We start from the raw sequence: 16184 nt of genomic DNA on the forward strand, positions 1-16184 counted from the left end.
ACTGGCATGAGATTTTAAATTAAAGCATTATCACTAAATTTACTGCAATCGGCAAGTAAACAAATTCAGCGACGAGTTTGTGGTAAACAAGAGATGAATGCGTCAGCATTACGACGCAGCTCTTTGAGCTCCCGAATCCATAATTTAAAAGTGGAAAGTGCTGTTGAAAAGTTTACTCCACACATGTTCTGCCTCTTTACGGAGCGAAGCGTAACTGGCGGGGGTCTGGAGCAGGTTACCATCACTCACCCTACATACATACATACATACATACATACATACATACATACATACATACATACATACATACATACATACATACATACATACATACATACATACATACATACATACATACATACATACATACATACATGCATATGCTATTGTACAATTTTCAATCCCCTCTCTATTTCCGCCACGTGAATGGCTTCCCACACTTCACACGCATGCCGTATTTGCCACCGTCACCCTTCAACTGCTAACACAATAAAAATAGAAGAAAAAGTTAGTCACACATAACTCTCAGCCAAAGACGGATATCGCAGTTCTGGGCGCTACATTGGTTAAACCATAACAATTGAACAAATTTGATACATGAATTTGTTATTGTTCATGATCATATTTAAAAAGTCCTACTCGCCTATTCTTAGCGTATTGAAAGCGATCCGGAATATACGAAGGGTATCGGATTGATGTTTACAATTAGGCATTGTCTACAGAATCGTGATATCGTGTTTCACTGCACGCTTCGAGTTTTAAACTTGACACTTGTTTTTGCTGTAAATGTTTCAAATATTAACAATACTTAGTGGAGCATTAGATTTGTAGATATAAACTTTCTTAAATAATTAGATTTTAGCTTTCTGCCTTGAATGCAACAAACTTCATCAAATTACGTGCAGTGGTCATGACATGTACCTAAATATAAGCCCCGAAGCTCCAGCTTTCTCTTCAGTTTCTTGGGTTATTTCATTGAATGGCATGTCCATTATACTTTTACACTTAAAGTAGGCATCCGTTTCAAGCACATTAAATTAAATTATGGGGTTTTACGTGCCAAAACCACTTTCTGATTATGAGGCATGCCGTAGTGGGGGACTCCGGAAATTTCGACCACCTGGGGTTCTTTAACGTGCACCTAAATCTAAGTACACGGGTGTTTTCGCATTTCGCCCCCATCATTTCAAGCACATTGTCGGCTATAAGTGTAGCGTAAAGACAGCGGACTGTCACGTTGGTTGACGTGCGGTGTGGTGAAAGATGGAGCCGTGGACGTTTTGGTTGGTAGGTAAAATACACTATGACCAAGTGCGATATCTCACACTACACAAAGAGAACGAGGCACACGTCACAAATGAACTAAAACACATGTTACCAATTCGGGCGGGGGTGGTAGCCGCACTGGTCGCCGACATCCGCAGGAGCGCAAACGGTCTGGAGTCTGCCCAGCAGTTCACCCGGGTAGCTCTGTCGAGCCCCGGCTCTTCGTGCACCGTGTCGAACCAGTCTTGTTTTCCCTGCGTCCGCAGGGCTCGAGGTTGCCACCTCCTGTTTTTCTTTTCTTTTCCTGCCACCCCCACCTCGTGTTCTCTTTTGTCTGCGACACGCCACACAGGTAGTCCCTGTCATCGTCGTTGTTGTGTTCCACCACAATAATATATGAAATATATTATACGATGAAGAGCTCACCTTGGCGTGTTGGAACAGGACTAGAGAGTGAAGGCACCAAAAAGAGACAGGTGCAGAAACGGCGACACACATCTTATCAGTTTCAGAAATAAAGTATCAAAGGTAGCTGTACAGAAGGTATTTCGCCATATTTAAAAGCAAAATAATAACTCAGACATAAGGTGGCGAACAAAATTGGTATGCTGCAAAATAACAAATTACACAACGACTCACCATGAGCGCAAAAAAAAAGCCTCCGCATTCATTTGTTCATGAAAGCGTTTTTCATACTGTCACTGGGTTCGTGGTGCATTAGTGTGCCTTCTTCAACCTTGTACACCACTAAATATGTTTTTTTTTTTAAATTCTGTCACATGAGTGCGCTCTGGTGATCGGATGTAGTGGTGGTGCCGGCACATGGTGCTCACTGCACAGGTTCTTCTGGATTCTGCCCTCTGTAAAGGAGTGACGCAATAAAGTGATGTCAGTTGGGATTAGCGCGTATCCTGTCGTCTTTCTTGTGTCCTTTCTTTTGCGCTAAATAAAGTTATTAGGCATTCGCACCAACAAGCCCGACAACGCATTGTGCTGAAGCTGAATGGCTCGCAATAGGCTAATTTCGATCCTCTATTTTCTTGTAAGGTTAATATTGATGACGGGAAAAAATACGGCAGAAACTCAATGGTGTAGTCTAAGTATGCACAAGCATTGTGTCACTTGCTCGCCTCCACGCAGCCCGGAGTCATTATGAATCTTATCAAACTTCATCCGACGAGTATAAGCCATTACTAAGCCTTATCGGTCGTTAACAACCTTACCGAACTAAATCCGAGACTTAGCAGCCCTTATCTGTTGATATCAACCTCATGGGACTTGATTCTAGCCTTCTCATCTCTGATCGACCTTTATCAACCTTATCGGACATCGCCCGACCCGTCTCAACTCTTATCAGTCGTGACAAACCTTATCATAATGGCTCCGACCACAAAAAGCCCTTATCGCTTTTCGCAACTTACCCATCAGCGTCGAACCATTATCAACCGGAATGAGACCCATATAACCTCTCATCGCTCCTCACCATTCTTTTATTGACTGGTTGTCCGTCTGTGTTGCGACGAGATGTGTGTGAGCCCTCAGCGAACGCCCCAACGGCTGGCGCATGTTGCAACTACTGTAGCACATTGGGGATGTGGCACGTTTGACAGTGAATTTTTGCTAAATTGGCATTTTCCGGTTGTCTAGAGTGCTCAGTCGGGTTCACATGTGGTCCTAGAAAGGGATTTTATTCCACCAACTCCAAATCTTTCAAGAAATCCTTCATAGAAGCTGTTGTCCTTTGAACTTAATTTTGTGCCGCCAGTACAACACATTGATATGGTTCAGATGTATTCATACCCTGCAAGCATGGGCGTTTAACTCAGTATAAGACTCTGCGCTTCCGAGAGTGGGGTTGTACGTTCAAAACTCAGCGCTGGCAAGGTTTTTCGTTTCTAACTTATTCTGCTATAAATGCGTGAGCATATCTATGCCCGGCCAACGAGGAAACCCGTGAGTACGTCCATCTGTCACGTAAGACGAATCGCATTAAAAAAATGGGCTTCACGTCGCCCATCAGAGAGATAAGCAGCCATTGAGTTGATAAGGATAGTAAGAACTGATGAGTGGTTATATGGGCGTCATCACGGTTGATGGTAGTTCTACGTGGTTGGTTAATGTGCTAAAGATCGATTATGGCTTATAGTAATCGAATCAATTCTGATAAGGTTATTAAGCCCCCATAATCGTTGATAAGGGCTGGCATAAGTCCGATAAGGTTGATAAAGAACGATAGAACTCCATAAAGATTGGATGATGACCGACAAGGTTGATAAGGACCAGGTCGATTCGATCAGGCCAATAGTACGGATAAGGGTTGATAAGGCTCTGATTGAGTCCGATGTGGTAGAGAACAACCAATAAGGATTGTTATGGGTAGAATCTGGTTCGATAAGGTGGATTACTACCGATAAGTCTTGATAAGAGTTTCTACTGGTCGGATCAAGTTTCATAACATTCATAATGACACTATGATGCGTGGAGAAGAGCAAGCAGCACCATTTGTGTTCATATTTACACAGCTCGGGGAGGACTTTCTGCGAGCATTTCTTATATATCATTATTTTTATAGTGATTTGTCTTAAGTGGAAAACGGACAGGCTTCCTCTCTCCATTGGTTGACATAGAAATGCTACTCATTTAAGCGCATCCTTTATGAGACGAAGGGAACAAAATATTTATACTTGGACCTAGCATAGATGTTATAACACGTTAAATAAACTTACCGTATTCACTCGAGAATAGGCGGGAAAGTACTTTAAGTCCGCTCTTCGAAGTCATGTAAAAAAAACATTATAATTTGATTATAACTCAAGCAATGTCTTTTTTAGAAAAACGCAAAAAAACTTAATGCGCCCCAGTTTAATCAAACTTGGCTACTGTCATTCGCCCCTAGATACCACAAGCTCCATTCTCATATGAGTTGCCAGGAAAGTCGTCCTTGTCGTCTCTTTGCAGGCGTCATCGGCTGCCCAAACAACGAGGTCATCGATGCTGTCGAGGTGCGTTAAAGTGCAGCATTTCTTCTAGGCAGTTTGCATCATCTTCATGCTGGCGTTATGGAGCACGCAACAGCGGGAGTCCACTAGCTCGACACTTCTGCTAGCTTTGTTATATATCTCGATAGCTTATTCTGAGTAATGTTTTACAGACAAAAGGTATCAACCTATATTTATTTATTTATTTATTTATTTATTTCGAAGCTGTGTGGGAATGGATGGATGGAATGGTTGCTGAAAATTACCATCACAAAAGAGATTTTATTACACCGTAAGTCATGTAGTGAAAAAGAATAAATCAATAATCATAATTTAAAACTATTCTAAAAAAATTTACTCATTATACAATCCCACATTCGCTCAGAGAGCATTACAGTGGGTGGCGGGTTAATACAAATGTAAAACAGTGGTAATTAAGGTTACATATCAGAAAACACGGTGACGAATAATGCAGTGCAGGCAAGCATAGCTATCTCCAAAATAAAAGAGGAAAAACAATGAAGAAAGACTATATGTAAATATATGCACATACGTCGGCATGCATAAATATATTAATGCATACACGCACATATACACACTCATAAATATTTATAGTAAAAAAAACACACACACACGAACTGAACACATGTCAAGCAGTCCACTGGAAAAGGCTGAATTTGATGCTTGAGAAATAGTGTCCTCAGGCACAGCATTCCATTCATTGATGGTTTTTGGACAAATGAATACCTTGAGATCGTTCTTGACTTCATTTGCCTTACATTTAATGTGTGTTCATGGAGATGGGATATTTAATACAAGTTAAGCATTTATTTTGACTCATAAATGCCACAATTGTTGTAAAAGTTATTATGAAAACATTTGAGACAGAAGCAACGTGGCATTATGCTAACGTCGAAAGCGCTAGGCTTAGTTTCATTTCTGTGACGCTACTAGATCTGCGATAGCTCCCAGTGATAAACGCGCCGCTCGGTTTTGTACGTGCTCTAAGATGTAATTAAGGGTCCCATATCGTGCACGCGTACTCAAGAACAGGCCTTACGTATGTCGTGTATAATAACTTGGTTGCCAGGAGACTGGGGTGAAAATTTCGAGCAAGGAACATTAGTGTTATTCCTTTCGTGGCAATCTCGGCAATGTGATTCTGCCAAGTAAGATCGCTTGAGAAGCGAACACCGAGGTACTTGGCCCCTGTTACGCTCGAAATGGTGGAATTATTCAGCCTGTAAGTATGGCAAACGTCAGTTTTTTCCTAGAAAAGCACACGCACTCACATTTTCATTCCTTTAGTGTCATGCACCAAGTGGCACTACACAGTTCGAAATTTTATTATGGTCATCTTGGGAGGGGGGGATTTTGCTGTCACTTGGATTGTTTTCGAGCCGTAAACAACGCGGTCATCTGTGTTCAATTGTAGGTTCGACTGGATGTTTCTAGCAAAATCGGTAATCAGTATAAGAAATAATGATGGGTCCAGAACAGACCCGTGTGGTATTCCGGACGTGATTGGAACAGCTGTCTGTGATTCATAAAATAGTTAACCAGTTCATTAGGTCCGCGGGAATTTTCAAATGCTGAAATTTGTATATTATACGATCATGTCGTACCCGTTGAAATGCTTTTTTCGAAATCTAAAAATAAGTAGCCAATGCCAGTGCCTTGATCTAATCCAGTTGCTATGTGAAAAAAAAACTCCGTTAAGTGTGTGTCACAAGAGAATCTGGCGCGAAAACCATGCTGTTCCGCGTAAAAAAAAAGTATTGCAAATTCAGGTGCCTCATTAGGTTGTTGTGTACGATGTATTCCATATTCGAACCCACAGTTGAATATCTATGTTAGTTGCTATAGAATACTTGAATGATCGAAATCAAAGCCTAAATTTGTGTTTTTACTGGAGAATTGAGCCTATAGTTTTTCGTTAAAAAGAACGCCCCCTCCTTCTTTTGAGTTGTGAATGTCTCCTATCCAAGGTATACCGCCCATTCTTATGTACTCTTAAATGGGACGGTCATTAACCTTATTTTAGTAAATGTCACCGTTAAGCGGTAAGTACTCAAGGAACAAATGCGCGCATTGAGGTAAGGTTTATCGAAATTGACCGGACTAGAAAGCCTTAGGTGTGCTACTTCGCACCAGGACGACAACGACAGTAGGAACGTGGAAAAGTAAAAGAGGCTAAGGTGGGATGAGAAACTAACTGAGAATACTAAGGTGTTCGACAGCAGCTCCACAGGCCCAGTCATTTAATAATAAATACGGTCGTGTCGTCACACGCCGGCAGAGAATACTTTATTGAGAAAAGCCCAACGTCTGAGGTTTATCATGCCACACCTTGATTATTATTAGTATGCTGTATTGGTGGACTCTGGAATAATTGGGAAAACAGGCATTTTTTTTACATACGCGCAATGAACGGTAGAGGGTGTTTTTTTCGCATCACATCACCATCGATGTGCTGCCTCTGTGGCTTTGGGCGTCGGAGTGCAGACCCATAGCAAGTGAGCCACCGCGGCGGGTAACACTTTCCCGAGTCAGCATATCCTCATAATAACTAGTATCGCTATATTACGATAGCTGTTTATAGTGACGCCCAATTTAAATTTTAGCTGTCACTGTCGCCATAATGTTCCATTAAATGTCGACGATATTGAAAAACTGCGCTTCAAAAGTTGCGAAGTTCAGAGTCATCAAGAGCAGGCGCATGTTTAGTCAACGTGCCTCTAAAAGTAGCTAATATGGAGGCAAATGCATCAAATTAATCATTCACGATTTACTGTTCTACGTTAGTCTTCACTTTAGTTACCTTCTGTGACTAGGAGAGTATAGGCCAATTACAGAGAGTAAGGCCCGCTACAGGTGGCTTGGCCGTCTTTTCATAGTTGGGACCTAGTTTGGCAAACTGTTTTCTGTGAAAAATAATATACAATTTTTTTTGTTATATATTAAGCACATTGGCATGGTACTTTCATAAAGCTGTTGTCCATTATATAGTTGTCACGAAGAACCAAGTATATTCATCATCTCTCCGTTTTGCTCAAATATGTTCTCTCATCAATTTGCAGGCGCGCATTATCATAAGGGGTAACTATTTTTTTGGCCCATTTATTACACTCCGTAAACTTTATAAAAAATTACGCGGCACATAACGGCCCTAGAACGTTTATTTCCCGGCAGTTTTCTTATCTGCTTCTATAGCTCTGCGAGTTTCGTTCATTTTTTTTTATTTGTCTTGCACTTATATTTAAGGGAACTATTGTGGAACGATCTCGCAGCACTGCATTATCGTAAAGGCAGGAGAAATGGCTCCCACTGTTTTATTTTTGCATTGTTGAAATCAGCGTACCCTAATGGCGTGCTGTTTCTGACTGCTATATAATGCTAACTTAACGAGCTGTTCTGCTGTCATTCCTTTCCACCAATGTGTGTTTTTGTACGTTCGCTGCAGACACTCCTCCCCAATAAGGCCATGTGACTCCTTCTGCGTTTGCTAAAGAATCTATGGTGAAGAGACTGTAGAAAGTACTCTGTCATTAAAATATAGCCAAAGGGCTTATTTGCCAAAGGAGACATATCACAATATCTGCGTCATTTGGCTGCTTTACTTTGAGGACTGTTTGTAGATAAAACAGCAGAGTTCATTGAGATATTGTATTCTATTTGCGCATTATACCATTGTTCTCCTAGTGTGGTCGCTCTAGCTGCGCATCGGCACTTCAATTTCTTTGCCTCTGCGTATGCAAAGTTCCGGGAAGTAATCTTGACGCTGTTTCCTGCGTTATCTTTTTTATTAAAAGACACAAAGGTTGCTTTCTCTGCTATTCAGCCTGCAAACCATTGAAGTAAAATTTTAACGTTTTTTACGTGGTCTGGTTAAGAGAAAGATTCTTTCGGTATGCATCTGCCGTTTTCTTTATACATAAAACGAAGAAGTACGCCATTGAATTGCGATACCCTTGAGCAAGCAAACCTTAATGATATCCCGAAATACTAACACAAGCGCACGAAGACACACTTGGACTGACGCAATATATTAGTCGAAATTTCCAAGGCACAAATATATAATCTGAAAACAAAGACATGAGCAATATGAACATATATAGCTTATGAAAACACAATATGTGAGCAACTTAAAACAAACAAGAGCTAATGGGTGCTGAATATCATTACTTTGATAAAAATTATAGCCCTCTCTTAGGAAAGCGGGCACATTAAGTGTTCAGAGAAGTCACTCGTTGTGATGCATTATTCCGCCCTCTAATAAGTTCTTGCTATAATAACGGGTATTTATAAAATTGCTTCATCATATTTACCTGAATGCTTGTGTAACTCACATTTTACTCACACTACCCTGTTTGCTATCGCACGGGTAGGCGCAAAGTCCAGCGCCAATGGTTGCGAAAAATAATTTTTTGCCTCTGCTGGCACATGGCACATCAAGAGAATGAGATTCTGCGTAGGAACCATTGAGAAACTCTTTCAATTGATGGTTTCATATTTAATCATCATGGCAATTATATCCCGTCGGTGAGCCATATTAAAGACTCTGAATAGCGCAAGAGAGTGAGAAGAATACGGGCAAGTTCGTCTGCCCATTCGAAGGTCTTAAAAAGAGGGACTGTAAACAGCTGTTGCCGGTACACACTTGACAAGTCTTGCACTCACAAGATGGCTATCAACCTAGAAAAAAAGTAGTTCGCTGCTAGGTTCCCAATACATATTCAAGCACCTGTAGCTGAGCTGGTGCTAAGAAGAACGCAAGAAAATAACAGCGTTGCAGTGATTCCCTACCTACACAAGGTTTTACATAATCACAAGAAGTTAGGCGAACTTTCCAAAGCCAAATTCGTTTTCTCTGCGCCATGCAAACTTAGTAATCTGTGTAGTTTAAAATGTCATGTGGATGGAATGATCATACGTAATAAAAGACACTGAGTACAGTTTGTCAGTTGTGTCTACAACGAGGTTTCCAAGATATAGTGGAGCCGTGGTAAGCGGTGCCTAGGTCGATGGGTCCATGCCAAAACGTCTGCCTGCAAGCGCATGCAAATGATGTCTGAAATGGAAGTGATCATTCGCCGCCACTTAATTGCCTAAGCTGCGGTTAAAAGCCTCCTTTTGATGCGTGGACTATTGTCTGCAAAGATTCTGACTGGCTGACTTGTGAAATTATTGAAACCAATCTCTTTTTTAGGACTCCGTCCTGATTGTGTCAATACTCCCTCAGTTCTTTTCACTAATATATGCATCAACGTCCTTAAAATGTAATATAATTGCTGGCACGTGCTTTCTTTGCAGTGCATATGAGCTGCTGTTTACATGAAGAAAAACTGGAAGTTGGCGCTCTCCTTTTCCCGCATTCTTCACGTGCTTGACCTATTCAGTGTTTCCGAGCTATTCAGGGTATCACGGGAGTGGAAGAATGTGTACAGCTGTGCGTACGTTGTTGCAGTGAACCGGTACCATGGTAGTGCGCTTATGTACCGCAGGGGTGCTGTCCATAATAAAAAAAAATTAAATTAAATTATCGGGTTTTACTTGGCAGAACTGCGATCTAATTATGAGGCACACCGTAGTGGGGAAAGTCCGTATCCCCTGTGACCTCCTAGGGTTCCTTTATGTGCAGGCGGACGTGCTTCGGTGCGAAACGTATTTTCGTCGACAGCAACACGTACATGCTGACGCAAAGGGTAACTCCAATATATGAAATGAGTCGAGTGAGGTAACGGCCCTGTGACGGCGAAGGCGGATGCTCGGGACACGTGTGTTACACGCACGTGATTGTGCACGTGCACGTGGGGAAAAAAATAGACAGGACAGGAACGATAAAGGAACGAATCAAGGAGTGGGAAGGCATAGAGGTTAACGAGTCGAGTATCCAGTTTATTTCCCTAAACTTCGTATGAATAAGAAAATGAGAAAGAACAAAAAAGCATATAGTTATGAGGACAGTCAAACTTGCATGTGGAATTAAGTTCGACAGGGTATCTGAGCGATCACTTTCAAAATGAAAAAAAAATTGCTTTGGCAGACAGCAGACCATGAATTGGTCTACTGGAAGAAGCGGACATTACTTGCACAAAAAAAGTAAAATGCGTAATTGACTGCTTAAGAAAAATTACTAATAAGGATTTTGACTAATTCTGTTATTGCAAGTATTGCATTTTACAAATTCTAGCATATGAGACTGCACTGTACATACACATGAATATAATCATGTGGAGTACAGCACTTGCGGCAGTGCCGTCCCCATACTTTCTTAAAACTTAGTTTTATGCAATGAAGCCCAGAAGTACCTCGAACGTCAATGAATTTTTCAGCAAAGTTTGAGAATTGTTATTTTGAAACTGGTGTCATCCTGACAATCCGTTCTAAGTGGATCCGCCTTGTAAACTCCCCGGCCAGAATTTGTAAATTGCAATAATTGCCATAAGGCAATTAGTAAAACGTCTATCAGCAAAAGTTTTGTTCATTAGTCGTTTATTCATTTCAATCTTTCGTGCAAGTAATGTGCGCCCCTTCGAGTAAACCAGCTCATGGACTAGTGCTGCGCTGCCTGCCACAGGCAATGTAAAATTAAATTTAATGTGTTCACTCAAACAACCAATATATTATTCAGCTTTATCCACCGATAAGCTGTTGTGGGTATCAGGAATGCATTAAGTGGCAAACAAAACAAAACGCAGCAACGGAATCACGCCGCAGAAATCCGAACATTTACGCAGGGAAGAGTGTACTTAAAAACTACGCAACCCGGCAACATTTTTGGACGTCAATAACGGATGAGGCCGTGTGCTTAGGGTTTTATTTTCATAAAAGTTCTTCAATTAAACCGGTTGAATACCTTGTGAAGGGATAGGCTCACTGTATCATATCATGCTTGAGTAGTCCAGAGGCGCTCAGCGATTTCCTCACTTCTATAAGAGCCACATGCCCATCTATAATAAAACAATAATTGCACTCTAGCAAAAAAGTTAAGCAAATCCAAAGCACAAGTTTGAATCAATGTGAAGCGCAAAACTTTGGAGGATGTTTCTGCATAGTTTTCTTGTTTGAGCTAACGTTGACGCACATGCTAATGAAATTAGTCCACGTATAGTCTCATTAATTTGTCATTTGGCATTGGTAAGGCATTGTGTGGTTGTTTATCTTACATCGCTGCGCTGAAGAAGGATACCGATTTTGTCAGTTAAAATGTGACACATCGCACTGCGTGATATTGAGATCTTCCAACGCAATCCATCGTAATTATCTACTGGCCGATATAACGGTGACGAAAGCCCAGCCATAGAGCTACAAAGAAGAAGGAAAGAAACATTCGCTACAATTCATTTAGAGGGGCCCTTAACCAGAGCATGGGCTTAGCGAAAACACACATTCCGAGGATAGCGTACGGCGCTCGGAAAATCGCTGACAAACTTTGCAATCGTGCGCGGCACTTGGAATCCACACCCTCGTTTCAAACAGACGCCATTTCGTCGCCCATGGCGAAGCTATCGGTGTCTTCCATATGTCGTCACATGCAGGATTTTAACAGAAAGCTGCTATTGACTGATAGCTGACACCTTCCTATGGTTATTGTGTATAATACGTCACGTAGTGAACGAGACATGCTGAAGTAAGCAAAGATTATGTTTTAGAATTTCTAGAAGAGTTACGCCTAGTATCGCGTGGTCAGCCTGGAGTCGTGTGCTCAGGCTCGGCCATGCCCGCCCCAGTAAGAAATAGTGCCTGGCAACACTGCTTATTGCTCTCATGAGCTGGTGCACTTTGAGAGGAGGGCATTACTTGCTCAAGAAATTGAAATGCATAACTGACTAATTAATAAAAATTAACAAATTGCAAATCTCGAATAATTTCGGACACTCAATTAGCCTCGAAATACGCAGAACCTAAAGCCAAGGCCACACCTGCGGTTGGTAGCATACGCTCATTTTCGACGCTCTGAACTAGAGGACACGGCATATATAAATTCATACGCGGCTACTGATAGCACCTGAAAACGCGCAATTAGGTTGCGGCTACTATTTGTGCCTCAAGCTGGTGCGTCACAAAACCAGATAGGTTGCACCTAGTTGCACATCTTCGAGGTGCGTAGCCGTCCCAGACGAATGACGTTACGTTGGCAACTTTTTTGCACACGAGGCCAGAGGGCCGCACTGGCCGATGACGTGGTGTGCGTACTGCCGACGCCTTCTCGCCGCGACCAGCCTCGCGAATTTTATTATTTGCGTAGAGCTAAGTGCGAAAGTAAATGTGCTTCATGCCATTCCCTACGAGAAAATACAGCTGAGTAATCTAGTCCACTGTAGCCCAGCAAAGCGATGACACTAACTTTACTACAGCGACACCACCGCAAGTTTGTGTTTGCAAAAGCACCCGTCAACTTCTGCTAAAAGAAACACAACACTGAAGCCTGGTGGCGTAACGCCGTTTGCGGCGCACCGCCAACCGCGGCGCGCTCATTCTCAAGGGGGAACGTTGAGGGGGAACTGAGGAAGGTAAACTTTGTACTCGAGGTATGTAAGCTCCTAATATGTACTTTTTGAAAATTTCTTCGGTAATATACTACGGGCAAGCACCATACTCGTGCCAAGGTGTTTTCAAGACTTGAAATAAAGTTCGTACAGGGCCCCTTACATCTTTTGTGCCCGTTGTGAAAGAGTCGCATAGTCATTCTGGGGGCTTCGCCGAGAAGACGCACACACGCATTGGCACATATATGGTTGCACCTAAGCGCAGGGGCCTCAAGGCACACAGGGTTTTTTAAATTTTTAAAGGTTGCCTCTGCCAGATAGCACAACCTTAGTTCATGAGTTTGTCTACTTAAAGAGACGGTTATTCTTTGCACAAATAACTTAAATGCATAATTACTGACTAACTAACGATAATTCACTAAATAGGCTTCAACTAATTACCTAATTGTCTATATTGCAATCTACAAATTCTAACCATGGAGTTCGCAAGGCGGATGGCGCAACGAATTCGCAGGATGACGCCAGTTTTGAGGTATTAATTCCTTAACTTTGCTGAGATATGCATTCGCGCTCGATTTATTTTTGCTTAAACGTGTAAAATGACGTATCATTAAGACCATCAAGCGGCAGTTGACCGGCCTCTGCGTCACGTCGGAGTTACAACGGCTGCTTCTTGTGACACGTTGGACCTGCTACCACGATGTTGTGATGATTATGCAGTTTCGATTCTTTATCCTATTGTGAACTGACACACTATAGCTTTAGTGCTGGCTCGATGTGAATAAGTAGTGAGGACAGGTATTTATAGTGTATATATAGATGTATTCTCTGTACCACTCTTTCATGATTTTCTCTTACTCTCTTTAGTTATTAATGTTTTTTCTATCTATAACGCATTGTATTCGTCAGTTTCTATAGCGCCTAAATTCGTGACATACCTGTAGAACTCAGATTGGAGAGCGGTGGTATTTGTGCGTTTTAGAACATATTAGAGGCAGTACAGCGATTTCGCCAGGCAGCGATCATGATCAGCGTTAGCAGCATCGCAACCTTTCTCTCGCATACAAAAAAAAAAGAATCTTGAAGGATTGAAAGCTTCCTGCGACAATCTGATGGCGTGTCTATCAATACAAATTTATGTTTCGCGGTGGCATGGTAATCACGAAGATTTACATAGTCCAACCTAGTGCCAGCTTAATAAACTTATCAAGCACATAAAGCATCGTAATGCTAAAAATGCTCTCACAATTGTGCCGAAAACCCACGGGATTAATGGAGAACGCTTCTAGATGGTATTCGTTTCATTAAAGTAATCTTGTGCTTGAAGCTGTATATTTGTTGTAGTGCTGATATTGTCACGTGGTAGCGACGGTGAAGAAAATAGCAAAAGTGCAAGTGATGAAGCTAGCGTTTAATTTTTTTAGTAGTGTATCTTTGCCCTCAAAAACAGGCTACGCCCAAACAACAATGACAGCGGCGAACACAGTAGTCGACCGTCGAAAATCTCATGTGCCGGTCAGGCGATTCAGCTTTTACACACGTGTCATTGAAGGTTCCAGAGTAATCGGTGGTACCCGCGTGTCTTCCAGAAAGTTCTATACAATTCTCGTTGCGCATCCATTCAGATTACACAAGCTAACATGACAACAGAACCATCAATAACATTCGAGAAACTTCAGATACATGCGGCCGCGTCCTGCTATGAGCGATCACATTTGTTAGACAGTGAAAAGCGATCACCCGAAAAAGGATAAACAAGTCCACGGGCCAATATTAAGGTATCGCTGGTCGCTGGTTCTACCATTGCATAATTCCGCAGGAAACAATGTAGTTGACTAGCACATATGTAGTGGTAGATTTGGTGGCTATACACAAAAGCGGTTTCGACATATGTACGTTAAATTAAATTATGGCATTTTACGTGCCGAAACCATGATCTGCTTATGAGGCACACTTTAGTGCAGGTCGGCAAAAATTTTGACTACCTGGGGTTTTTTTTAACGTGTACCTAAATATAAGCATATTTGTTTTCGTATTTCGATCCCATCGATATGCGGCCGTCATGGCCGGGATTCGATCCCGCTACCTCGTGCTCGTAATATGTATGTTGTCTCCAGCGGCACGTGCGGCCGCGTGGAAGGTCACTGCCGCCACAGCGGGTGAGCTTTGGTAGAACAGGAAGGCTGTGCTTCTCGAGTGTTCCACCGCACCGCGTGAACCTTCAGATGTCACAATGATATCACGCGAGACTAGGTGCATTTAAAAGAGCTGTATGTCATAGCTGTTATCAGGTGACGGAGGCGCCGCACGACTCAATTAATTGCGCGAAAGCTCACTCACTTTACATCGGTGCCTTTGTGTCGATGCTGTTCGTCAACATACCACCGTCCACAAAAAGGGCCGAAGAAGGCCAAGAGTGACATTAACATAAGAAACGCGTTGATTCCACGCAATGTGAGAGACAGTGCATGCGAAGCACTGTAGGGCTAGCTGGCTATCTAGAACAGTTTGGTGCTTTCTAAAGCTTCACCAAATGGACCAAAGGGTTTTTTTTCCAAAGCACGCAGATGGTTTGTGTGACTCGAAGGTGTGCGTGACAATACCAGCATGAGAAGGAGAATAGCATGGCGGCTAACGCCTCGTGCTTCGGTGAATAAACATTACAACGGGTTCTCTTATGACCTGCGCTGATCGCGAAGGCGGCACACTATCGCACAGCCTCTTTTAGTGTTACGTGCTACGAAAAAAAGGCTTAAAAGTGTGGGATCATCTGGAAGGCGGTGTAGCGTAGAACGTCTGAAAGCGCTACCTTTCGCGAAGGAAGACGTAGAAAAACAGGAGCGCTATCATCACGTATCATCACGTTTCATCAGCGCGTTTTTATCAGCCACTTTTTGTATGCAAAGTGGCACATCTGAAGCACACTAATACGTCCGTGACCAACAGCATACTTGGTCACTGGTAGTGTCCTGGACGAACTAATCTAAAATTACTGACCGGTAGCGGAAAACTAGCAGTGGCGCTGTGCTGCCGTGAGAACATGAACTATCGACGAGGTAAGCGGCATCACGATTGTGCAGAAAGATGCGCCTACGTCAGAGTAATCGACCTGCCACTTATTCGCTGAACCTTGTATTTCATCGTGCTTATCAAGGCCACGTTACACTGGAGACTCTGACGATCAATAAAAAAAACGACGTTATTCTTTAATTGGGACAGGAACCAAACTGGGATAAATGTGGGAACTACATCCACTATAACTTGGAGAATAGAACCGACATCGGCACTAGCACGTCTGTATATCTGCTGAGAAATTTAAATGTCGCACGTCCCGATTGATTAATGGCGTGTTTTTGACAGGATGTCGCAAAACAACGCGGTCATGTTTAATTCTTTGTTGGTTCGTGTTTTCGTGCCTTCCTGTGGCCACTGCTAATTTTCAGTCGTT

The sequence above is a fragment of the Dermacentor albipictus genome, chromosome 8 (genome assembly GCF_038994185.2).
Source record: "Dermacentor albipictus isolate Rhodes 1998 colony chromosome 8, USDA_Dalb.pri_finalv2, whole genome shotgun sequence".
NCBI classification, from domain to species: Eukaryota; Metazoa; Arthropoda; class Arachnida; order Ixodida; family Ixodidae; genus Dermacentor; species Dermacentor albipictus.